Here is a 25,895-nt window from a genome sequence, read left to right as displayed (position 1 = left end):
CAAGGAGGAGAGAGTATTATTGTTGTGTTTATTTAGTTTATGAGTAGTGTGGAGGGTGCTTTGTGCACGTTAGTGTTATTTAATAAAGAAGTCTTGGACTTTTATCCGGTGTCTGGAGTGGTACCTGAGGGTTCAAGAGGTGGACAAGAGCGTCATCTGCGACACTCTGTCCACACTAAAATGACCAAAAACGTATACGTATGACGTAAACTTCATGAACTACATTCATCAGGCACACATGCATACATGGGCGGAGGAATCCTTGAAGGAACAGTAACACTGCATACATTTTATGCACGTGGGCAGCATTTCAAGCCTCACAAAATGCAATGTAGATGCATACAGCTAAGTAACACAACAAGAGCCATAGAAAGCAACTCTTGTATGCCCACTATGTTGGAATATGGATTTCTTCTGTCAAGGGTGACCAATCAAGGAATGAGATGTTATAATGAGCAAGACCCAATCAGAAATGTGCTTCATAATAAGCATCAACAAATCAGGGTGTAATTAGAAGATTAGAGTCTGCATTTTTAACAAACTGTGTTTTTTGTCTATTCACACCACAATGTAGTGGTTGTGTTTTCAGAAGTATGTGGCTCTTGAAAGCATTTTTAAAAGTCAATGTATTCTGGGGATGAAAATGCCAGGATAGTGTGGACGAAAAGCAAAAATGGAAACTAATGTTTACTGAAAATGTAGTAGTATAGACAGGGCCTAAGTGATAAATATTAAAGAACTATATCATGTCATGTCATTTTCAAGCCCGCTCAATCCAGGTCAGGGTCATGGTGGTGCTGGAGCCTATTCCAATTATAAATAGAGTGTAAGACAGGAACAAACCCTGGAAAGGATGCCAGTTCATTGCAAGGCAAACACACACTAAGGCCAATTTACCATTTACAAAGTCGCCTAAACCGCATGTCTATGGACAGTGGGATGGAAGCCGGAGCACCCAGAGGAAACACACACAGACACAGGGAGAACATGCAAACTCCATGTAGGGAGAACTCAGGACATGAGCTCTGGTCTCCTTACTCTGAAGCAGAAGCGCTATCACTGTGCTGTCCCAGAATTATATCAATGTCTCTCTACTATAAAAGGAAATCTTGGGACGAAACTTTCATGGAGATAATTTCAAGTCACACGAGACGAGACTCTTTGCCAAGAGATTTTGACAAGTCCCGCTCTCCTCTCAAGCATTTACAGCCATGCCCACAGTCCAATCACTTCGATTTGTGTGAATGCTATTGTTAGACACAGTTTCTGCGCTCTCAGCTCCGAGCGGGGTCGGAAATAAAGGACAAAGAGTGCATGGCGCAGTGCTTGATTTTATACACCTGTGACAATGGGTCTGACTGAAACCCCCGAATTCAATAATTAAGAGGTGGGTCCCAATACTTTTGTCCATATATTGTTTGTTGGCTGGGATGCATTTTAAGAAGCAGTTTAACAAAAAAAAAAAAAGAAATTCACCCAAATTGTTTTAAATTTCCAACTTTAATTTCTAAATGTTTCTGGACAAGAAACAACAAAGTTTTATCTCAATAGTACAAACAGATGATAATATATCTCAATATATTCAGCCTTCACTGATGGTTTTCATTTTAATTGCATTATTTATGATACTGCATGTTTCAACTTCTTATAAGAAGGACAATAAATCAGGAAATAAGCCTAATTGACTGCAAAAAAAGTTGGCTACAGTATCTACTTGCATAAACAATCAAAATCTAAAACTTGAGCAAAATGCTCTGAAATACACATACTGTACAGGCATGGACCCTGAAATGTGGGGAAATATGTGGTTTGGGCATCAACAGGTTAATAGAAGTACAGAAGTGAAGAAGGTGACTGGGCGACCATGTCAAGATGGTGCTGCCCAATTGTGAATATATTTATTCATGAAAATACAAAAGAAATGCATTCTCTTATCACTGGTTGACATTCAACTTTAAGGTGAACAGAAAAATTAAACAAAAATGATTTATTCAGCATAGTAATATGCATGATTATAGAGAGGACCTGTTCACAATAAAACAGTTGGAGTGCTAAGACAAAAAAGGCAATCCAAGATGAGAATGAAACTTGTAAAACCTCACAGTGTGTTTTTAGAGCCCAGCAGCTTCATGTAATGTAGCACACCAGCTGCAGGTTCTTTCATAACACTTTAATGAAAGCTGGGATCAACAAGAGGGAACCACATGCAACCAGAATTACAGCCAGTTGCTCTCATCTAGTAGTCTTAATACTTAATTCTCACTACTCAGAATAACCTGCTGTAACTTTATTAGACCTGTTGCAGAACGGAATAAAACTAGCATGTGTGTGAATCTAGATGAGGTCGGGCCTGAGGTTGTAATATTCCGGCCTGTGTTGTGACTAAAACGTTGACCATTATGGATCACAGATGTAATGGATTAATGATGGATGGACAATGAAGGATGCTGAATGGAGTGTTGTTTGTCTTCCTAGATGACAGATGGCTGCTACCGTACATGTTTTACTCTCTTTGAAGAGCCTGACCCTATTAAAACAAATGGGTTATGCAAGGATTCCTATTGCCACCAGGGGGACCTCTGGGAGTTTGGCTTCTTGCTTTTACTGAAAGTAACCATCTGGTTAAATTAAAACTGCTTTACAGCTGCGGCTTTAAAAGACATAGGCTAGACAATGAAAAGCAGTTAATCGTTCAACCACTGCTGCCCACTTCACTTGGGCTCTACTGCAAAAAGCCCATCGCTCAACCAGTAGTCCTGATTTTCAGTGAGATCACAGAACTGAAACCAGCAGAATCATCCCCAGTGTCATAATCTCAGAAAATAATGAGCTCTTTTTTTACTCCAAAAAAGAAAGGCACACAAAATATTCTCTTTCTCACCATTCAGCACTGTTTCAGGACATGTTAAAAAGATTGTGAGAATTCAGCTCAAGGGTCCAGGGGTCTCAAGTGTAAAACATGCTTATGCCATTTCTTACACAAAAGGTGGAAATTATGAAAAACACAATTTTTGTAAAAATTGGCTTAACGTTACGGCAAATGTTACTTCTGTGATGGCTCCCATTTTTTTTTTTTTCTAATCAGGGGAAATTCCTGACCACATGTTACTTTAAATGGAGACGTCTTGGGTCAAAACAGGAAGTCCATTTTCTCTGCAAAAGTTTGAAGGAGGAACAATAAGAATGCTCAAGTAGAAGAAATTACAAGCTCAGTGGGCTTTGAATTGTTAGGGGTGGTTTATACTTCACACTCTGATCACTTATGTGCACACATCATGGCTGCCATGGTTTCCAGTGTTCTTTTGACACGTCCTCTGAGCGTGAGTTGCAGTACCAGAAAAAATATATGGGTGATGTTTTTGTGAACGTTTTGGTACATGACGTCTGTATCGTTGTTTGCTATCAACATGTGACAGCAAGCTGCCATGCAGCTCCAACAGGATCAATGTGCGTGCTTTGATGAACTGTTTGATATGGTGAAGCAAGTCATCAAACTATATGGGTGATGTTTGTGTGCAAGTTTTGGTACGTGACATCTGTATCGTTGTTTGCTATCCACGTGTGACAGCAAGCTGCCATGCAGCTCCAACAGGATCAATATGTGTGCTTTGATAGTTGATGAATGGTTCAATGCAGTGAAGCAAATCATCAAATTTAAATGCTGACATGGAAATGTCTTCATGGTGCTTTTCGTCTTCCATTTTTCTCACAGGCAATCCAAACGCCGCATATTCCCCATCGCAATGACACGATACATTTAAAGTTCTCGCATACTGTCTCGACATTCTGTGTTGCTGTCTCTCTCTTTTTATCATTATTTTTTTTGCTCCTTTGTAACAGCATCAGAATGCAAATTATTTTTATTTTTTAACATGTTTCTTCCCTTAACTCACAACACAGCAAAACCGGATGTAGCTTTCGCCATGCAATAATTTCTCGCACTAAAAACTGGTGGAATCCTCCAGATTTACTTAAAAGTAAGTGCACAAGTATAGACAGTACACTGCTTGTGCAGCAGCAGTGTCCTCAAGCTCAATCATCGCGTAACATTAAGTATATCCCCGGCCTTGCCAAATCCCACAGGTTAAAGTAGAGGTGCTCAACGTTTGTCTTATTGAAGAAAATGTTCTATCTTGTGAATAACATGATCACTCCCACTATGTTTTCTTGTAATCAGTGGATACTCCTCTCCACAGTTACTTCAAATCGATACTACTTGTGTCTTGGGTCAGAACAGGGGTCCGATTTTCTCTACAAAAATTTATAAAAAGGGAGATTGCATTCAAAAACCCTACAACCATGTAAAAATGTTTTCTTCAGACTTCTAGATGATGTAAAATAAATGACAATGTAATCTATCACAATGATTTTCCAAGACTAGATCAGAATAGGCAAGCATTGCCCAAATTGAATGTTATATTATTTCAGGGTCATATTGTGACATTCTCAAACCCAGCTAATCTAATGCATGGTCTTGGGGTTTTGGAGCCTACTCTGGCAGTGCTGAGACGAAGGAAGGAAATGGTGCTGGTCTGGGAGAAACTCCATATCATATAAATGATAATTCTATTACAATGGAAGCCACAGGTTAATAGTCTGAACTGAATGCACACAGCACCCTCAAAGCTTGTGTCGTTCAGCAGTGCAAGCCATGCAAAGTCATTTATGCCAATATTGGTAATATTCATGATGTCACTACTATCAGCTATATATAAACTAAAATTATCTTTGAAATTGAGTGCTATTGACATTAGTCTACAAGTGACATTAAGGGTAAGTGTGGGTGACAGTAAGTCCACTTATAGGTCTATGGATTTATAGAATTAGGAATGGATTTTTGTCAATTTGTGTAGGTGTGTACTTTGTTATGAACATCCTCCAGAGAAAAGGTGACCAGAAAGAGAAAAGAGGATCACCAGGAAATGACAGAAATTGAGATGAGGCTGGAATGAATCTAAATTAACAGAATCATCTCTAGTCTCACAATCTCAGATAATAAAAAGCTGTTTCATTCCAAAAAACAAATGCAAACAAAATATTCTCTCTTTCCCACCATCTAGCACTATTGAGGTTTTTGCTTCTCAGTATCCTTCCATCTCTGCAATCAGAACATTTTAAAAAGACCTGGGGAATGCAGCTCAAGGGTCCAGCGGCCTCATATGTGAAACAAATGTAAGACATTTCTTACATGAAAGGTGGGTTTCATAAAAAAACAGTAACAGTGTACTGCACGATAAAGTGCAGTGAATACACTTGACTTGAGCGTTCCTAGTTTACATCCTCTTTCTCTATACGTTTAGCATTCGTTTGCTCAGAGGTTGAGCAGGTTTTCTCCACCCTAGTGGCCCACTTCTTCTCTTCTTTCATCGGCATCTTTTCGCGTTAAAACTGATTAAGTCAGTGTTTGTGTTGTAGTTACTTAGTATGTTTTTCTTAATTTTTTCACTTAAGCTGGTACTTGAGTCTTCAATCTGCCTTTAAGAATGATTTAAGATATGAAGAGGTAGGGGAAGTGATGGTGAAGGTGGTAGGGATGAGAATGGTGCCTGTACACATGCACCGCACGGCCGCCCTGCTGGACACTGCCGAGAGTTGATTCTACTGTACAATAAAATAAAAAAAATTAACAGAGGAATAACGTTGCAGGTCAATCATCACCACGAAAGTGGATAGTAGACGTCACGTAGTATATGTGTACCAAATTTCAGGTCAATAGGTCAAACGGTTTGTGAGCTACAGGTGATTTAAAATCCTGGACAGACAAAAGGACAGCCACGGTAGTGTATTATATAAGATGATGAACTCGGTGTGAATATTTGGTTAACAATACGGCAAATCTCAACCATCTGTAAGTCCTACACAGATTTTCGTGATATTGATAGCGACTCCTGATGACAACTCAAAGAGAACAGAAAATTTCATTTTACTGCACATTTAATTAACATGTCGGCGACATTCTGATGTTCTTCATCTAATTATGTCACAGTTAACTGACATACAGTGTTCTCTTCAGTGTTGGTAATAACGCCTAATGTATACGCTTAATGTTAATTGCCTGTCTAAGCTGTCAATAGCAGCATTACCAAGAAGCCAACCATCACACACAACATAACCCTGGGGTCTGCTTCCCACACTCCTATTTGATAAAATAAGGGAATTTATGGGTTCAGTCGGGGCTACCTCAGAACAGCCTCAGACACATTTGAGCATCACATATTAGTTGTATATTAATTGACTGAAAGTGATTTCTGTTTAAGTAAATTCATTCTGTGATGGTGCATTTATCTTAACATGTGCATTGAATTGTGTAGATTATGTTAGGAAAATCAGCAATTACCCTGCTCACTCTGACTGTAATCAAATTGGGACATCTTTTTTTTTTTTTAACTACTCCCAGAAATTCTGTAATACTAGGATCATGCATCAGCAGGTGGTGTGAACCCCACCTGTCTTGGCCACTGTTCCCAAACATCAGTTTTAAATGCAGTAGACAAACCCACATGGGGAAACCTATCAAACATTAAACTGACAGGGGCATGACCACAGAGAAAAAAATTGATATGCAATGTTCGACTGTAATTAAAACTGGATATATCTGGGTAACATCTTAAATATACCATCTCATTCAGATGGCACGACACAACTCAGGGATGGCTGCGAGATTCCTGACTGGTCAATTCACACTGAAAATCGGCTGTCACCAGATTCCTTATGGTTGTTAACACCTGTAATGGGACAGAGATTGGGTGATTTCTACGTGATGCTCACTGTACTTACTGAAGGCTCCAATTCAGTACACAACTCTAAGAGGATGGCTTTGTAATGTCTTATAAGCCAGTCATCATTTTGAGACAAAATCTCACTGCGATCCCCAATGGCACATTGGCTACTGCTCAATCCACTCAGCTGATCCCACTCTTGGTTTTATCTGTGATTTCCACAGAATGTTTTTGTGGTTCTTTACTTCAGTCAGTAATACCTCCAGTTCATATTTACTTACATTTCCTGTTCTGTGTTCTGGTGGTCTGTATGTCATTCAGGAACATGGCAACATTTATATAGTGATTAGATCAAGAATATTTAAAAAATGCCACTTTTTAAGCCATATATGGTTACTTACAAACAGTGATGGGGAGTCGGTAAAAGCGCATGCGTGAACGCAGTTTTAAATTAATTTGAGATTTATAAAGGAGCATGGCATGGTACATGGTGTTTTAGAAATCTGATTTTTTATTTGTGTTTATGCTGTTTTTGGTTTTTCAATATAAGCAAAGTTTTAGTATGGCATGAAAGCAAGGTTTTATACGTGAACCTCTGTAGGACTGTACTGCCATCTGGAGGTCTCCTGACGCCACTAAAATGTATTATATACAATAATGGGCAGAAGTAAGAGACTTGCACTTGATAAGACTAACAGACCGCAATGAGGAATAAGCACCTTAGCACAGCCATCAGAAACAGGCAGAATGAATGCTTTTGGAGTTTGTTTAATCATAATTTACATAGCTGAAATCAAATAAGAAAAGTAGAAAAGATTAAGATCATTTATTATGTTTGTACCTTCTAGGAATCAACAGACATTTTTCTGCATGAACTTGGAAGACTTTTGTTTTGTTTCTTCTATTTATTCCCATCTAATTTGATTTTAATCTAACTTGGGAGAATGAGGACAGCTTTCTGCAATTTTTATTTATGAGATTCCAGTAAACGTCCCCTCTAAAACAGAAAGGATAGCTTGAAGCGTTTTCAAAATTACATTGTGAAGCCTGCTAAAACACACAATGGCACTTGGCCCCTGAGAGGGGATAACATCCACCTTGTCATGAGACACACGTGAGTTATGGGACATTTTTCAATACTGTTGGGATCTATTAATTTTCAGTCTACAGTCATTAAGCAACATTTAACATTTCACAAATAGCCATAATAAGTCACTAAACAGAATGGAGTGATTAATTAGGTGGTCTTCGTTCAAAAATATTTTTATACAGGTTATGTTAATTACATGTCCGGATCCTAACTTATCACTCTCTCAGTCTGAGAGTCCCATTAGGTTACTTATTCTGAATTGCAAGTGGGCTTTTATGTGTCGTCTGGTCAATCTGCCATAAAGCCCAAATTAGTGGAGAGTTGCAGTGGTGGTTGTCCTTCTGGAAGTTTCTCCATAGACGTTCTCTAGAGCTCATTCAGAGTGACCATCAGCTAACTGGTCACCTCTCTTACTGAGGCCCTTCTCCCCACTTACTCTGTTTTGGTCAGGTAGCCAGCACTAGGAAGAGTCGTAGTTGTTCCAAACTTCTTCCATTTATGGATTATGGAGGCCACTGTGCACTTGGGCCTTCAATGCTACAAAATCATTTTTGTAGCATCCATCTGATCTGCACCTTGACACAATCCTGTCTCTAAGCTCTGTAGGCAATTCCTTGAACCTTATGGTTTTGGTGTTTGCCCTGAAACATCTCATCAGCTATGGGACCTTCTACAGTCAGGTGTGTGCCTTTCCTAAAAATGCAACCACTTGAATTGACCACAGGTGGGCTCCAAATGTAGAAACGTCTCAATGAAGATCAGTAGGATGGGACGCACCCAAGCCAAGGTGTCATAACAAAGGGTTTGAATACTTGTGTCATGGTGATAGTTCAGTTCCAAAAAAGTCCAACAATTCTGTTTTTGCTTCTTTGACATTCCACATGTTTTTTGATGAGAAAAATAAACGATTTTGAAACGATTTTAGCACAAAGCTGTAACCTAGCAAAATGTGTGAAAAGGGAAGAGGTCTGAAGACTCTCTGAAGGTCTTGTATGCTCTCAAATCAAAACAGTGTTGAGTGATGCTGCAGCCTATCCTGGCAGCTCTGGGCACAAGGTGGGAAACAACCTGGGACATGTGACTCACTCACGTAGACTGATGTGTATATGTGTGGGTAGTATAGAAAAATATATTCATATAATTGATAATTTCAATGTATTAGAAATGTATTATAACCACATAAGAAAAGTAGACACTATATTTTATAATGTACAAGCAGATTACCCAGTGGCTTTGCTCACTGAGCAGAAGGGAAAAAAATAAAATGCAGAATCGGGAGGAATTTGTGGCTCGCATCAGGCAACTGACGCCTGTTTGACATGGTAGCCTGTGAAGACTGCATCCATCAAATCCGATTCTGTTTGGGTATTTGTGAGGCCCTCAATTGTGATTGTCGTATACGTTGATCAGCAAGCCTACTTTCTCGATCTGCTTCTGTCTCACTTTCTCTGTGTAACCTGACTCTTTTTGTCGAATGTTGACGGTTCCTGAAGTTCCCCAATACATTTTTTGGGGGGATTTGCCCCGGTATTTTCAATGTCGGTATAAACCTAGACTGTTCAGTAGGAGCCATGCTGCCAAACGATGTCGTCTGAAAACACGAATTGTATTTCATAATGTTCTGTAAAAAATGAGTTTAATGTGGATTTGTGCCAGAAATGAGAGACAACAACGGCACAGGTGGATGGCTTAAAGGTGCTAATTTCACATTGCCGACTGAACAACACATCCCACGTGATTCAAATTTAAACCGCGCCTCCCAGCGTCTACTTTGTTCTTACGACCCGTTGCCACTAAAGGCGGTTTACTGCTCGGCACAGTTAAAAAGTGTAAAGACGCAAAGCTGTTTTATTCATCTCTTCTACTATAAAGTACTGGGAATTAAAAAAAAGTTACAATGTGGCAGTTTTGTCTGTCTCTCAGCACTGGAGTCCAGAGCGGAGGGCTGGGAGAGGGCGACGCGGGGCGCACTACATAATACATAATTTCCAAATCGCGTGGCCATACGTAATTTCAGTTTCAAACGTGAAAATCTCTATATACTGTATAATCTTCATTTGGATCTTGATCTTTGTTTGTCCGCGAATGAATTAGAAGAAGAAGCACTAGATGGCAGTAGAGAGACAGCTAAAACATACGTAGGTATTACATTAAGAATCTCCTCCAGGCTTATACTACTGAAGACTGTAGTACTCCAGTCACACCTCAAAACACAGACATTCAAACTAAACAAATTGTTGTGCTTTAAATTCACTAAAGAGATTATTATTGTTATGTTGTAGCCCGCGAGTGCTGCGAGTCTCACAGTTGTACCATGGCTTGCTCACATGTCAGTGAAGTGATCCCTATTTATGCTTTAAAGAGCCTGGATATCTATGTGTCCCCCTTTTATAACCATTGCTCCATGTATATTGCCTTACTCTTTGGATTGCCACAAAGCAACCTGCGAGATTGGAGAAAGGTTGAGAAGAGATCGTGAGAGGAAACGACAGCGTCGTGAAAACGAGACGGACTGCGAATGGACACAAGCAGTAATGCTCCTATACCACCACAAAATATAAGATTCGGACAGTGATTCTGAGTAGGCCGTTCCTATCGAATCAATATCCAAGGGTTTTCTTTTGTAATTTTGTTTCCCTTATAAAAAATCATAATGCTGTGTGACGAAGGGCCCAGTTCACGACTGGCAGCCACGTTTAAACAGGGAGCCCTTCACAGACAACTTTAACACGCGCAACGTAGTTGGGCGCACATGGCTAGTAATTTTATATATACAGTATATAGATTAAGATGTGAGATTTCGGAGTTAAAAAGCTCATGTCTATATAATTTTATTATCCTGTATAAGCCACAGACCACCAATATCTCTGAAGTTAAAAGTCTGGATGTGTAGGAGAGATAAGAAGAGGTGGTCCCCTTGATAAGGAGGGGAATGTAAACTCTTGGGTTGTAAATAATGGGAAAGAAGGGGGTGCAGGTAGGAGCTGTCAAACAGATATGGAGGACAGCGAAGAGTTTGCCACCCACCCAGCCGAGAGATAATGGTAGGACTAGAGCAATGGAATGCTAGAAGTCAGATGAGAAAGAATAATGACTTAAATGATAAGAATGGTAATAAAGAAGAAGATGTTTATGGTTCCATCTTAAATGAGTCTGTATGGGCGCCATGCAATAAAGCTTAATTCTGCTGTCTGTTGTGAAATCTCCGAGTTGCCTTCATTGGGGCGGAGGACACCTGTGCTGCTAATCTGCTTCAACAGATTGTGGAAGGAAAACTGGAGAACCTGGAGGAAACCCTGAATCCGAGTTTACCAACCATATTATCCAATAAAACAAAAGGGTATTACTAAATAAATTAGAGCTTAGCAATACAATTTAGTAAGCCAGATACTGTGATACAAAATGAATAAGTTATAATAGGGAGATCCAAAAGTGCCATTGATATTGAAAAATAGTTTACTGCCATTCCATTTCTGCTTGAGAATTATTGATTCTTCTGCATGTATCTCAGATGAGCTCAGTTACAGTGCTGCCTTTTGGCGTATGTGTTTGGGAGTCTGACACTGTTGATCGTATACACTGGTGGTCTCAAACTCTGGTCCTGGAGGGCTGCAGTGGCTGCAGGTTTTCATTCTAACCCTTTTCTTAATTAGTGACCTGGTTTTGCTCCTAATTAACTTCTTTTGAATTATTATTAATTTTTGACTTGAAGACTCAGACCCCTCAATTGTTTCTTTTTCCTTAATTAGCAGCCAAACAATAATGAGATACAAAATGAGCTAAAACATGACCAGCAAACTGTGACCATCATACAATATCTGAAAATAAAGAAGATGAAGGTCTTGGGATTGCTGATCTGCTCAGGTCACAAAAACATTTCAAATGTGCTCTTAGAAAAGAGAAAACCAACAATGTCTGCTATTGCACAATGAGAGCAGCAAGAAGCCATAGAATTAAAGATCGGGTTTAATTAACATCAAGACTAGGCGTCTAATGAAACAACTGGTAAGAGTCAAATTGACTTAGTTGGTCTTCTGTTGGCTCACTCACTTCACATTTCATTTCTGTTTGGGTGCCATTTAAGGAAATAATGAAACAATTCAGGGGAACAATGAAGAAAATCAGGGGAACAAAACTTAAAAAACAAATCAATTAAAATGAAAGGAAAAGGAGTTCATTAGCAGCAAACATTGATCACCAATTAAGAAAAGGTTTAGAATGAAAGCCAGCAGCCATTGCGGCCCTCCAGGACCAGAGTTTGAGGCCACTGGTATACACGGTCATTACAGTGACATGCACAGAGTACAGTGAAATTCTTACTTCCATGAATTATTCAACTTTGAAAGGCACTTTGTGCTGATATACAGTTTATTTTAATGGTGTTAACATATTACTGATCCAGATGATAGACTTTGTAACATGCTGTGGCATCCAAGGGCTGACCTCAATTATTTAAGGACACCGACAAAAAATAAAAGATCACAAATGCAATGTGATTAAAAGCGGACTTGTCCACATTTCTAGAGAATGGGTTGATGTACTAGGGAGAAAATTTAATTGGCTTCCCCTTGAAAAACCATAAAGCAATTAAGCACCTATAATAATAATCTTATTACATCTTGTCCCAGCATCTGAAGACATCACTTCTTTCATGCCTCCACTTGCCTCAAATGTCTACTGCTGCATCTTGTTGGTCTTTCCGAGCGCCTCGCGTTATTATATAAAATAAAGACTGACTGATCGATGTGCTTTCATGTTTCATAAGCGGCTTCTTCTTGAAGTTTCATGGTTCCGCTGTCCAAGGATTAAACAACACTTTAATCGCCTTCTTCCCATTAAGTAAAAAAAAAAAAAAGATTCTTTTGACTTTCTGATTCAGAGCCTCTTTGCTGCTATGCTCGTCTCTTACACCAGATAGGAAGAACGTACCAGTGTCTAATTTAAAATTTTGTGTTGTACGTGGGAAAGGCGCTGGCCCCCTGCAGCTCTGAATTGGATCACGTCCGTTTGAGAATGTTATCTCATGGTGCACACAATACTAGGATTGAATTGCTGACCAGACGCTGTTTGTCCGGAGTCTCATGATGTCCCTGCCTGTGTCCCACATCTCAGACACATGGATAACTTTAAACTGGCCAGGTAAGAGAAAAGGTGGTCTTGCACATTAGTATTTCATATTTGTTTAAATAAATTCTTTTAATTTTGTACATAGCTCACTTTAACTTCTAATTCCAATGTGCATTCACTATTACAAATACAGTTTAGCCAATTAAAAAATAATAATAAAATGTTAAACACAAATACATCATTATATATCTAATCATATATCTATCTTATAAATAGTGTGTCACATATGTTTGTCCGAGGTCACCTTCCAGGCTCATCTGAGGTAAGCGCTGCCATTCCAGGACACCAGGTGGCGCAATTCCTAATTCTTGTTTCTCTCTTATCAGCCTTTCCTAATCATGTGAAATTAATTCAACTGACCACAGATGGACTCAGAACAAAGCAGGATGGGAAACAATTTCCAAGTGGCATAGTTAAGGGTCTGAGTAACTTTGTCATTTTGATATATTAGTGTTTTTCATTTTTAATATATTTGTGAAAATTTCAAAAAATCTGGGGTATTGAGTATTGCTTGATCTAGGGAAAAAATGAATTTAAATGATTTTAGAGACAAGGCTACAAAATGTGTAAAAAGTGAAGGGGTCTGGATACTTTCTGAACCAAACATAAATGTCAGGCACATAGATAGATAGATAGATAGATAGATAGATAGATAGATAGATAGATAGATAGATAGATAGATAGTGTCGCAGGCAGCTGGGGGTGGAGCCCAGCCGGGACGCCCGGGAGGACTGGAGGAGGGCTTGTACCTCCTCCAGACCGCGAGGGGGCGACCGCCCTGGTTGTATTGGGGGCCATGACTAGAGGGCTTGGAAGCCCAACCCTGTAGGGACCCATGGCCACCACCAGGCGGCGCCCCGGTGCCAGAAGAAACCTGGAGCCCGGCACTTCCGCCACACCAGGAAGTGCTGGGGGGAAGAAGACAGGGGACACCCGGAGGGCGTGCAGCCGGCACTTCCGCCACACTGGGGCGTGTCTGCGGAGGAATGCCGGGAAGCAGCTGGAGCCCATCGGGGTTCCTATATAAGGGGCCGCCTCCCTTCATTCAGAAGCGGAAGTCGGGTGGAAGAAGGACGGAGCTGGAGAGAGGACTGGAGGCGGCCAGAAAGGCATCTAGACTGTGAGGCCTGGACTTTGGGGGATCGGTGCTGGAGGCACTGGGACGTTCAATAACTGAACTGTAAATATAAATTGTAAATAAACGTGTGTTGGGTGCAACAAACGATGTCCGTCTGTCTGTGTCCGGGTCAAGGTTCACAATAGATAGATAGATAGATAGATAGATAGATAGATAGATAGATAGATAGATATAGATAGATAGTGTGGCAGGCGGCTGTGCATCATATCCAGCCAGGACGCCTGGAAGGACTGGGAGAGGGACTGTATCTCTCCCGGACCACGAGCGGGCAGCCGCTCCGTTAAGTATGGGGGACATGGGAACCGAGCTTGGAAGCTCAACTCTATTGGGGCCTGAGGCCACCACCAGTGGGTGCCCAGATGATCCTACAGCCCTGGTAACAAGGAAGTGCTGGCAGAAGGAATTCCAGGGTAACCCGGAGTGCTTCCAGGTGCTCGAGCGGCACTTCCGACACATCAGGAAGTGCCCCCAGAAGTTCATCGGAGGCACCTGGATCATGTCTGGGCGGGGATAAAAGAGGACCTCCTTCCTATGATCAGAGAGCTGGAGTCAGGTGGAAGAAGGTAATGCTTGGGAGTGAGGAGGAAGGGAGGCCCAAGGAGGACCATTGAAAGGCCCAGGAATAGAAGGGTGCTTGGTGCTGGAGCACTGTGTGTGTGCGGAACTGGTGTTTGATGACCTTGTCAAGAGTAAACATGTGTGTTTTTTAGAAATGCCAGTGTCCACCTGGTTGTGTCCGGGCTGTCTTCCACGATAGATAGATAGATAGATAGATAGATAGATAGATAGATAGATAGATAGATAGATAGATAGATAGATAGATAGATAGATAGATAGATAGATATTTACTGATTTACTGCGTGACCCTGAAGAAGATGTGAAAAACATCCTGTGTATAAATAATTGTTCTGTATTTTGATCTTTTAAGGTTCATTGTATAAATATATTTATAGAATAATAATTATAGTAACTGCTCTGTTACGACATTGCAGCACAGCACAGGTGAGCAAGAGAAATTCCAGCAGAGTGAAACGAAACAACAGGCTCCTTGATGGCAATGACGCTTCCACTTTCCCAGCTAGAGAGGTGCAGCTTGATCAAAGTGGCCATCACTCAGACCACCATGCCCTGTCGGCTCCTGTCTGGTGTCCGATAGTGCTGGGACAAGCTTCAGATTAAGTGAGTGCAGATAATGGATGTTCTGCGCACCATTTGTATGACCAAATGGAAATTTGTTCTTTAGTGACAGGTCTGCTTTCAACTTTTGTTCATTATAATTCATTTGGCTTTTATGCCAGCTTATACATATATTGATAGGGGCAAAATTGCTTTCAAATACTTTATTTTCACATAAAATATTTGTCTGTAAAAGACTTTTTTCATGTCAAGGCCTTATTTTCTTATGAAAAGGCTTTTTTTTCCCCTCAAAGTTACGTTTAACTATATCAAATGTGCCACAAGTGCCTCCATGAACAGTCACCAAACCCATCCACCCACAACACCTCTGTAAAAGCTGCCAGCTTCACGTCAACCTTTATTACCGTTAATACCATCAAAACTGATATCACCTTTCATGACAGGCACTTGTACTGTAATGGCAGGACTAGGATATAACAGTGGGATTGCTTAAATAAGGAAATATTTGAAGAATAAGCTTTTGATTCATAAGCAAAAGGTCACGGCAGCATGACATAAACCCTTTTAGTACATATATATCAAATTAAAGTCTTGCATGTTCTGACAGATGTCTCTGAAAAACGTTAGCTTTCTGAAGAAAAGAAGAATGGCTGTCAGTAGGCAAGCCACATGTGATCCATAAAGGGAATTGGAATGTGATACAATTTAGGATAAAAAGAAAACGTAAAAGGCTTCTAAAGTGAAAGTGTGACTGTCAAACCGGATGCTGAAGGTGTACTAAAGTGACACAATCAAAGTCACCACAAGCACAACTGAGATACCTGAGATATTAGGATCAGAAGCTTAAGCCAGAAGATTCATTGTCTCTCCAAAACAGAATCACTCATTTGTCACTTTGAACCATAAAGGATTCAGAGCAAATTGTGACAACTGCCTTCCAACAATTTAAACCTTAACTGCAAGGCAATCAAAGCTTACACGTTTAACTTAAATCTCAGATTTGTTTGAAATGCTTATTATTTGAGGAGAGAAATTTGAATGACATGTAATTGTGGTACTTAATTTGGTTTGTTAATATATATATAGTAGGAGTCACTAAGCTCAAGGCAGAAACCAGCCCAGGATGGGATGCCAGTCATCACAGGGTGCCCACATTCACTCATGCTGGACCAACTTAGAGCCACCAATTAACCCAACATGCACATCTTCAAGATGAAGAAGGAAAATTGAAGAACCCACAGAAAATCCTCCACACACACGTCGACAAAGACTGGGCGCTAAACTCTTGGATACCACCTATACTACCAACACTACCATGCCACCCTATACTCGATCACACTGGGCCAACACTACCATGCCACCCTATACTTGGTCACGCAGGGCCAACTACCATGCTACCCTACACTCGGTTACACTGGGACGACATCACCATGCCACCCTACACTTGGTCACATTGGGTCGACATCACCATGCCATCCTTCACTCGGTCACACTGGGCCGACACCACCATGCCACCCTATACTCGGTCACACAGGGCCAACCACCATGCCACCCTACACTCGGTCACACTGGGTCGACATCACCATGCCACCCTACACTTGGTCACACTAGGTTGAAACTACCATGCTGCCCTACACTTGGTCACACTGGGCCGACACAACCATGCCACCCCTACACTCAGTCACACTGGGCCTATACCACCATGCCACCCTCAGTGCCGGATTCAGACTTGATAAGGCCCTAAACTATTTGAAACATGGGGCCCTTGCTCACTCGGACAAATTGTTTTGGGGGCCCCCAAGAAGGCGGGGGCCCTAAGCTATAGCTTGTGTAGCTTATACGTAAATCCTGCACTGGCCACCCTACATTTGGTCACACTGTGCCGACATCACCATGCCACCCTGCACTTGATCACACTGGGCTGACACCACCATGCCACCCTACACTCGGTCACACTGGGCAACTACCATGCCACCCTATACTCGGTCACACAGGGCAACTACCATGCCACCCTACACTTGATCACACTAGGCTGATTTAAAGATGCAATCAACATAAAAAGCTGGTTTTCATACCTGAAGAAAGGTGGAGGCCCTGGAGAATATCCCACGTGCTGCATCAATCCAAAATTAATTCTTTACTCACGTAAATTTCATGTTTTTTTTAGATGTTTCTAAAGTGGCAGTTCTGTAAATAAGTCTTCAAAATGCACTTCTCCCCATTAATATTTTAAATTAAACTAAACTTCCAAGCTAAGCAAGAATTAAGAAGAGTTATGTTTGCCTGAAATCAATTAGGTTAAATTAATTTGTAAAATTTAACTCTTCCTTTCACAAACCACAATTCATTAGGTTAATTTGCTTGAATAAATTATCTTTGCTTTCATTACATCATTTCAGGCTCTAATCTAATTGCAACTTCATATCCTAATATGTTCCTGTACCTTACTAGAGGGGTCCTATGTTGAAGAAAAAAAAAATTAAAGGCCAACATACATTAACTTAAATGTGCCATTATTTTAAAAGGAAATGGAAGTTGCAGATTCAATTTGATTGAATGTAATTTAAATGAACAGAAATGTTTAAATGGTTATACAGTGGGTAATAAATTAGATTTTATACGTGTTCTCTATACAATGGATCGAGAAAGTATTCAGACCCCCTCACTTTCTACACCCATTACTGTAGATTTAATTTTAATGGATCAATTTCCTATTTCTGCCCATTAATCTACACTAAATATCCAGAGTGAAAACATGTTTTCAAAAAGATTTGCAAATTTATTAAAAATCCAAAAAGAAAACCTCTCATTCATATAAGTATTCCGACCCTTTGCTGTGTTACTCCACATTGTGGTCAGGTGCATTCTGTTTGATTTAATTCTCCTTGGGATGTGTCAAGAACTTGATGGGAGTCCACTTGTGGCAATTACAATTGATAGGGCATTGTTTAGAAAGGCACACACCAGTGTAAAGAAGGCCCCACAATTCATACTGCATGTCAGTTAAAAAGCCAAGCCATGAGGCCCAAGGAGTGCTCTGTGGACCTCCATGGTCAAATTGTGAGGCATAAGTCGCAAGGGGATCAAACCACTTCTAAAGCTTCAAGTGTTCTCAGGAGCACAGCGGTCTCAGTCATTGTGAAATGGAAGAAGCTTGGAACAACCAGGATTCTTCCTATCATTGGCTGCTTAGCTAAACTGAGTAACTGGGCAAGAAGGGAATTGGTCAATTGGGTGACCAAGAGCCCACTGGTCACTCTAATAGGTGACCTATTGGAAAACCAACCTGCTCAACTTCTCTCCATCAATCAGCTGTTTATGGTACAATGGCTAGATGGAAACCACTCTTGAGTAAAAGGCATATGTCAACCCACTTGAAGTTTGGCAAACAGCATTTAAGGACTCTGGAAGCACAAGGAAAACAATTCTCTGATCTAACGAGACACAAATTTAAGTCACTGGGCAGAACTCCAAGTAATATGTCTGGCATAGTCCAGGCACTTCTCATCACTTGCCTAATACATGCCATTCCTATGGTGAAGTATGGGGGTGGCATCAGTGTTTGTCAGTGGCAGGACCAGGGAGACTGGTTAGAACTGAGAGAACAATCAACACAGCCAATCAAAGAAACGTCCTTAAAGAAAACCTGCTCCAGAATGGAGACAAAAGTTCACATTTTATTCACTACAATGACCCAACACTTACAGCCAAGACAATGGTAGGGTTGCTGCTGGATAAGTCTTTGTCTGTTATTGAGTCATACCACAGACTTAAACCTAACCGAATATCTGTGGAGAGACCAGAGGATGGCAGTTTATAGACGCTTCCCATCCAATCTAATTGATCTTGAGAGGATCTGCCAGGAGGAATAGCATAAACTTAACCAAGAAGACTCAAAGCTGTAATTGCTGCCAGAGGTACTTCTACAAAGTACTGAATTGAGGGTCTGAATACTTGAATGTGAATGAGAATTTGTTTTTCATTTTTAATACATTTGCACACTTTTTAAAAAACATGCTTCCACTTTATCATCATGGGTTATTGAGTGAAGGTTGATTGGCAAATATGTCAAATTCATCCAGTAAAGTGTACAAATATAGATAGCCACAGGTAATTGTTCTATCGCTATTTCTTAATTAGAATGCAATCATCCATGTGGAAGGATTTATGGCTTCAGAAACATTTTTGTGCTTTATATTATTTTTAACTCTCTTTAATAACTTATTTTAGTCTTGTTTGTCTCTTGTTTTCCTAAACAGCTGCCAATTAATAATTCATTAATGTAATGTAAATTGGTCACAGAAACCGACCATACGAGTGGATCACATGTCCACCTGTGTGTGCTTGTCACGAAGTTTCTGTTTTAATAAAATGCTAGTCACAGTAACTGTTGAAGATCAGTAATCCTCTTTAATAAAAGCCCTGTGTGTGTCCAGGTGTCCGTGTGTGTGTGTGTCTTCTGGTGAAGTGCGCATGCGCGGGGCCGCACGGCACGTGTTCAGTCTCTTCCTGTGCATTCGTTGTGTGTGCAGAGAGAGAGAGAGACACACAGACACACACAGGTGCGTGTGGGCGAGAGACAGACAGACAGACACGCAGGCCCGCCCGAGACAGACACACACACACACACACACACACACACACACACACACAGACAGGCCCGCATGGGGGACAGACACGCACAAACACGCACGCAGGCCCGCAACAGAGACAGACACGCCCTCCCGCACACACACACACACACACGCAGGTCCGCAACAGAGTCAGACACACACGTACACACACGCACACGCACACAGACACGCACAAACACGCACGCAGGCCCGCGACAGAGACAGACACGCCCTCCCGCACACACACACACACATGCAGGTCCGCAACAGAGTCAGACACACACGCACACACATGCACACAAACACACTCACACACGCAGGCAGGCCCGCGTGAGAGACACACTCACACACACACACAGGCAGGCCCGCGACAGAGTCAGACACACACACACACACACACACAGGCACACGTGTGCATTGTTGCAATGTTACTTTTCTTGGTTGTTTATTAGATTATGGATTTTTTAAATGTTCATTTTTTTCCCTGTGCTTAAAACTCATTAAAAAGGTGTTTTTAGCGAGCAGGTCGTAAGGCTATAGCGCGAACTCTTGCAGTGTTAGTTTTCTCTGTTGTTCAAGGTTTTCTTAGTGTTATTCAATGTTTTTACATTTAGTTTACTATTACGCTGTGCATTAAATGGTATAATTAACTATATTTGTGCTTAAAATATTAAAATATATATATATTTACATACAGTTCATACGGTCTGGAACGGATTAATTGTATTTACATACAATCCTATGAGGGAAATTACTTCGGTTCCACCGAGGTTCCACTGTATTACTGTCCGACAAAATTACAGGCATTTTACGGAAATACAAACCAGTATTACTGAGAGAGAAAATTAAAGGCACACAATACAGTGACGCATATTACAGCCACATACAAGGTTCCTTGCTATTTAATATAAACTGTTCATACAAATGTTTATGAACTACTGTTCTAGCGCCCGTTATTGTAATGGGCTTAATGTCTAGCAGATAATATTTGCCATCTCTTGCCCTACATGTACTTTCAGCACCTTTCCTCTGTATTGGCGTGTATGGACATCTCTTAACCAGGGCTCCTTTCTTGAGCATGTTCTCTGTTTTCTTTATTTTCGAGGCGCCTTTCTCACCTCCCATCTGATGTTACACTTGCAGTCTCCGACGATGACACTCTCAGCACGCTCCATACACCTTTACACCGCCCCGTGCATCTCACACTTGCATTTCCTTCTGACCACGTCACCAAAGCCAAACTGACCAATCAGATCATAAGTGGGACTGGACACACATACCTTAGTGTTTTATTATATAGCAGATTTGGAAGCAACCGCAAGAGAAAAAAGTGAAGGATTGAGAGTTTCTGTCATGCTCTGAGCCACAAATCATTTGGATAATATCCTCAGAAACTGACAATCTGCAATGTAAGAATGACCGGATATGGAAGACTGAAGACTTAAAAATAGGGAACAGGTTCCATAAATTTTGAATTATTTAATTTAGAACTTGGGTTGGAACAAAAACCTACAACTACTGTGGCCCTACGGGGCAGGCCTTGGCCATATATAGTTTATATACTGTATGGATTCAATAGGAGGACTGAGATTAATTACAGCTGAGAAAACATACCATTTAAATTGCTCTTGTTATATAAGCATGTGTGAGTGATCTGAATCTGAAAGGAGTACTGTACTGATTTTGTTACTATCTAAAGATTAGCTTTTATATGCTAAAATATTTGAGATGCACGCTTTTAGCATTTGTGGTTAATAGTGATTACTTTCTACTTCAGAATAAGGTCATCATGGATGCTACAAACTGCATAGTCAAGTATCATGCTGTCACCGATGGCGGCACATTAAGGTGACTGGTCCTTGTCCATGCTGACTAAGTGTATTTTTCTGGTGTTAGAAATTCAGCGATAGCTCGACACCTGACTGCATTACTCAGCATCCAAGTTGGTGTGGTTCTGAAATCAGAAACCAACTCATAACTCACATATTTGAATTCACAGAAGCTCATCGTCAGCCACTTGCATTTCTATTGTAGAATGTCTGCTTCAGGTCTTGGCTCAATTGTTTTTGATCGCACCAGTATATTCCAGTCCACTTAATAGGGGATCACTGCCTGGCCCAGTAGCAAGTGACACAAGTCTATCACCGGACACACTTGCTCTTATTCCTTATACTAAGAAGATTAAACAACATGAAGTTTTGTCAGTCCATCTACTTTTCAAAAAGTCTTTTGCCCCCAATTCCCACAGACTGTTGGGTAAAACGTTCTTTGCATTAAAACACACATCCGTATGTTTCAAGCAGTGCTCCTAAGTGTCTGATTCACTGTTTAACTGATAAGATTCATTCTGATGGCTGATTGTGTCCCTCACACCAAGGCACTTTAGAGTCACACATCAGCCTCACATGAACTCCTTTGGATGACTGGATTAACTTGGGCACAAAAAGTACACAAAAGTAGAGAGAAATCGACACAGACAGCAATCAATGCCAGTTACTTGAGACTGTAAAGCAGCAATGATGACCACTGTGCCACCATGCTGCTGATCACATATGAAAGTGTAGACAGTACAGATTACTGGATACTTTAGAAAAGGACAAAAAGCAGAAAGTGCCATCTAAAGGTGTGATAGCGCAGAAAGCAAGGAACTTTTTAAACCTGTCCTGTTACAGTTTATGTCTAGCAGAAAGAATCCTGCAAGGCAGTGTGATGTAGTGGTTAAGGTGCTGGATTTCAAACCCTGAGGTTGTGGGTTCAAATCCCACTACTGGCACTGTGTGACCCTAAGCAAGTCACATGACCAATTGAAACACCAAAAGAAATGTAACCAATAGTGACATAAATGTTGTAAGCTGCCTTGGATAAAGGCGTCAGGTAAATATAAATGAAGACTTCAGTTGCACATTGAAATAATTGCTCTGGCTTTTAAAGTGTTTTAAAGGAAGGTTCGTCTGCCAGGTTTCTGGAAAACCCCAATGCTTTCTAGGTGAATCTGTTCTGACATCTTTACTGACTCTAAATATACATTTTATACAATGCATTAGACAAGAGAAAAACAGAATCTTGAGTGATCTGTGAAAAATCATGGAGATGTAACACACCTAAATGTAAAAGCTTCTATTAAGGCAGTGGTTACCAAATTCTGACCCCCTATGGATGCAGGTATTAGTTCCAACCAGATTCACAAAAAGTGATAATCTTCTTCTTTCGGCTGCTCCTGTTAGGGGTTGCCACAGCGGATCATCTTCTTCCATATCTTTCTGTCCTCTGCATCTTGTTCTGTTGACCCATCACCTGCATGTCCTCTTTCACCACATCACCACATACTGTAAACCTTCTCTTAATCCTTCCTCTTTTTCTCTTGCCTGGCAGCTCTATCCTCAGCATCCTTCTCCCAATATACCCAGCATCTCTCCTCTGCACATGTTCAAAACAACGTAATCTCGCCCCTCTGACTTTGTCTCCCACCCGTCCAACTTGAGCTGACCCTCTAATGTACTCATTTCTAATCCTATCCATCCTCGTCACCCCCAATGCAAATCTTAGCATCTTTAACTCTGCCACCTGCTTTCTGGTCAGTGCCACCGTCTCCAACCCATATAACATTGCTGGTCTCACTATTGACCTGGTCTTTTTATTCTTTTCAGAAAATTACAGCAGTATGACTTTTGCATTATTAGACATTTAGAAATATTTCTATTTTTTGCTATAGCTGTAAATGCTTAACTATTTTTTGTTGTTTTCCCATTAATTTCCCCTTATATCTGTGTAGTCTGCTCCCTTCATTGTATCCTAATAGTTACAATTAAAAAACAAGCAAAGCAGACACCCAGGCGAACAACACTGAATAATGAAAGGCTGCATCTGCTTCAGCATTAGACCAACTAATTAGTCAATAATGGATAGGCAGAATGAAAATCAGGATGAACATAAATAAAAAGTCAAAGAAAGAAAAAAATACATTATCCACATATAACTGCTTAATTTTTTACTGAAATATATTAACACACTTTCGTTTGTAATTTCTTCATTGACCCCAAAACACAGAAACTGGGAAATTTCAGCTCACTTAATTAGGCCAAGAGTCCAATTAAAAACAGAAGTTAGTTGGAACAGAAACCTGCAGCCCCTGGAGGGTTCCCAGGACCGAGTTTGGGAAGCACTGTTTTAAGGTAAAAGCAGTTCTGCACTTTCTACTTAAAATAACAAATTCCAAATTGTTATAATGTTGGCAAATATCTGCTGTTAATAAGGCTTCAGCGAAATAGCACCATTCTTACACTCATTCATACAACCAGCAGAAAAGCAGGAAGTGTCTGGGTCCATATTTTTACTCACTTGAGCAGTTAAGCGCACGGTCCTTTCAGGCTGTAGCTTTATTGTGCCCTGCAATTTCATAGCATTTCTTCTTCATTATTTTCCTTTTTCTTTTGCTTTTTCTAAAGAAAAAAGGTACAAAAGAGAGAGAGATAATGGTTATTGACCTGATGCTTTTGTTCAGGGAATGAAACGATGTCTCAATTCTTGCAAACTCTGATAATACCGCCTCATTCTTTCACCAAGCCTTAAGTCAATAGGATAAATGCAGGAAAGGTCTGTTACTTGTTAAGACCTGGAAAACCCACAGCAAACTGCCCTCAAAGTATGGCATTGTCAAAAAACGCTGGGCAAATGATAACGTCAATAAATATGTAAAGAAAGAATTGATACCACACAAATCCAGGCAGAAAATTAGCACCATTCATTTTGCAAACCAACAGCCATGGCCACCTGGACAACAAAACACAGAACTAGATATCTCTTTTTAATATACTTTGGAAATGGCAGCTTTTTTTCAAGAAGAAATCTGACTGTCAGTGACTTCTGTTAATTTAATGCTTAACTCTACACAAGTGTGTTAATGCATGGCCGGTGTGAAAAGGTTTTTAATTAGATATATTCTGGTTGATCAAACAGAAGTAAAGTTGAATTACAGATGGCTATTAATATGCTGCTGGTTTTTCAGCGATAGTCAGTATGCTGTTCCTGAGAAACGGGGGAAAAAAATGAAACATTTTCAGAAAAGTCACATCCAACCCCCCCCCAAGCCATATTGCTGTTACTCCCACATCCCTAGCACATGTGTATACGGTTGACTGGATTCATGTATGCAGACTCTGATGGCCTGGCACCCCCATCCCGAGTTGGTTCCTGCTTTGCACAATGATGCCCTTTACCCCTGCAAACCTAAAGTGACTCATGTGGGTTTGGTAACGTTTGAAGTTTCCTTTTTTTGGCAAGTACTGTGCCGGAGTGGCCGACATAACTGCGTCACATTTCCAGCTTGTACACTGAGTGGAGCTGGCAGGCTTTCCAGCTGTCAGTGTTGGTTATGACCTGTTGATTCAATGTTCTCTTCCATTCCAGAGGTGTGAATTTGTGGTTAATACTTCAAGCCATACCACATTTACTTCAGAACAGCTCATCCACCTAAAGTGACACATATTCAGTGCCTTGCCAGTGCTTGAATGGGAGACCATTTAGGAAAAGCTTGGGTTGCTGCTGAAAGAGACATTGGTGAGTCCAACAGGGGGAAACCTACCCTATCATCTGTGTGAGGAGTGACAGGAACACTGTGCTGTAAAAATGGTACTGTCCGTCGGATGAGACGTAAAACCAAGCTCCTAACTCCCTGGGTATCCTTTGTAAGGCACAAGATGTATCCCAATCTTCTTCTTCTTTTGGATGCTCCCGTTAGGGGTTGCAACGGCAGATCATCTTCTTCCATATCATTCTGTCCTCTGCATCTTGTTCTATTACACCCATCACCTGCATGTCTTCTCTCACCACATCCATAAACCTCCTCTTAGGCCTTTCTCTTTTCCTCTTCCCTGGCAGCTCTATCCTTGGCATCATTCTCACAATATACTCAGCATCTCTCCTCTGCCCAAACCAACGCAATCTCGCCTTTCTGACTTTGTCTCCCAACCGTCCAACTTGAGCTGAACCTCTAATGTACTGATTTCTAATCCTGTCCATCCTCGTCACATCCAATGCAAATCTTAGCATCTTTAACTCTGCCACCCCCAGCT

General features: G+C 40.8%; 1 protein-coding gene across 3 annotated transcripts in view; it reads right to left on the bottom strand.

The window, feature by feature from the left end:
• elfn1a (extracellular leucine-rich repeat and fibronectin type III domain containing 1a) overlaps positions 1-25,895 on the bottom strand; it is an 858,957-nt gene that overhangs the window by 350,802 nt on the left and 482,260 nt on the right. For all 3 annotated transcript variants that reach the window (XM_039774324.1, XM_039774325.1, XM_039774323.1), the window contains exon 3: positions 24,163-24,263. The gene's annotated coding sequence lies outside the window, so the exon portion shown is untranslated. The remainder of the gene's footprint in view (positions 1-24,162; positions 24,264-25,895) is intronic.

The sequence above is a fragment of the Polypterus senegalus genome, chromosome 13 (genome assembly GCF_016835505.1).
Source record: "Polypterus senegalus isolate Bchr_013 chromosome 13, ASM1683550v1, whole genome shotgun sequence".
Taxonomy (NCBI): Eukaryota; Metazoa; Chordata; class Cladistia; order Polypteriformes; family Polypteridae; genus Polypterus; species Polypterus senegalus.
This window is presented reverse-complemented; position numbering and strand designations above follow the sequence as displayed.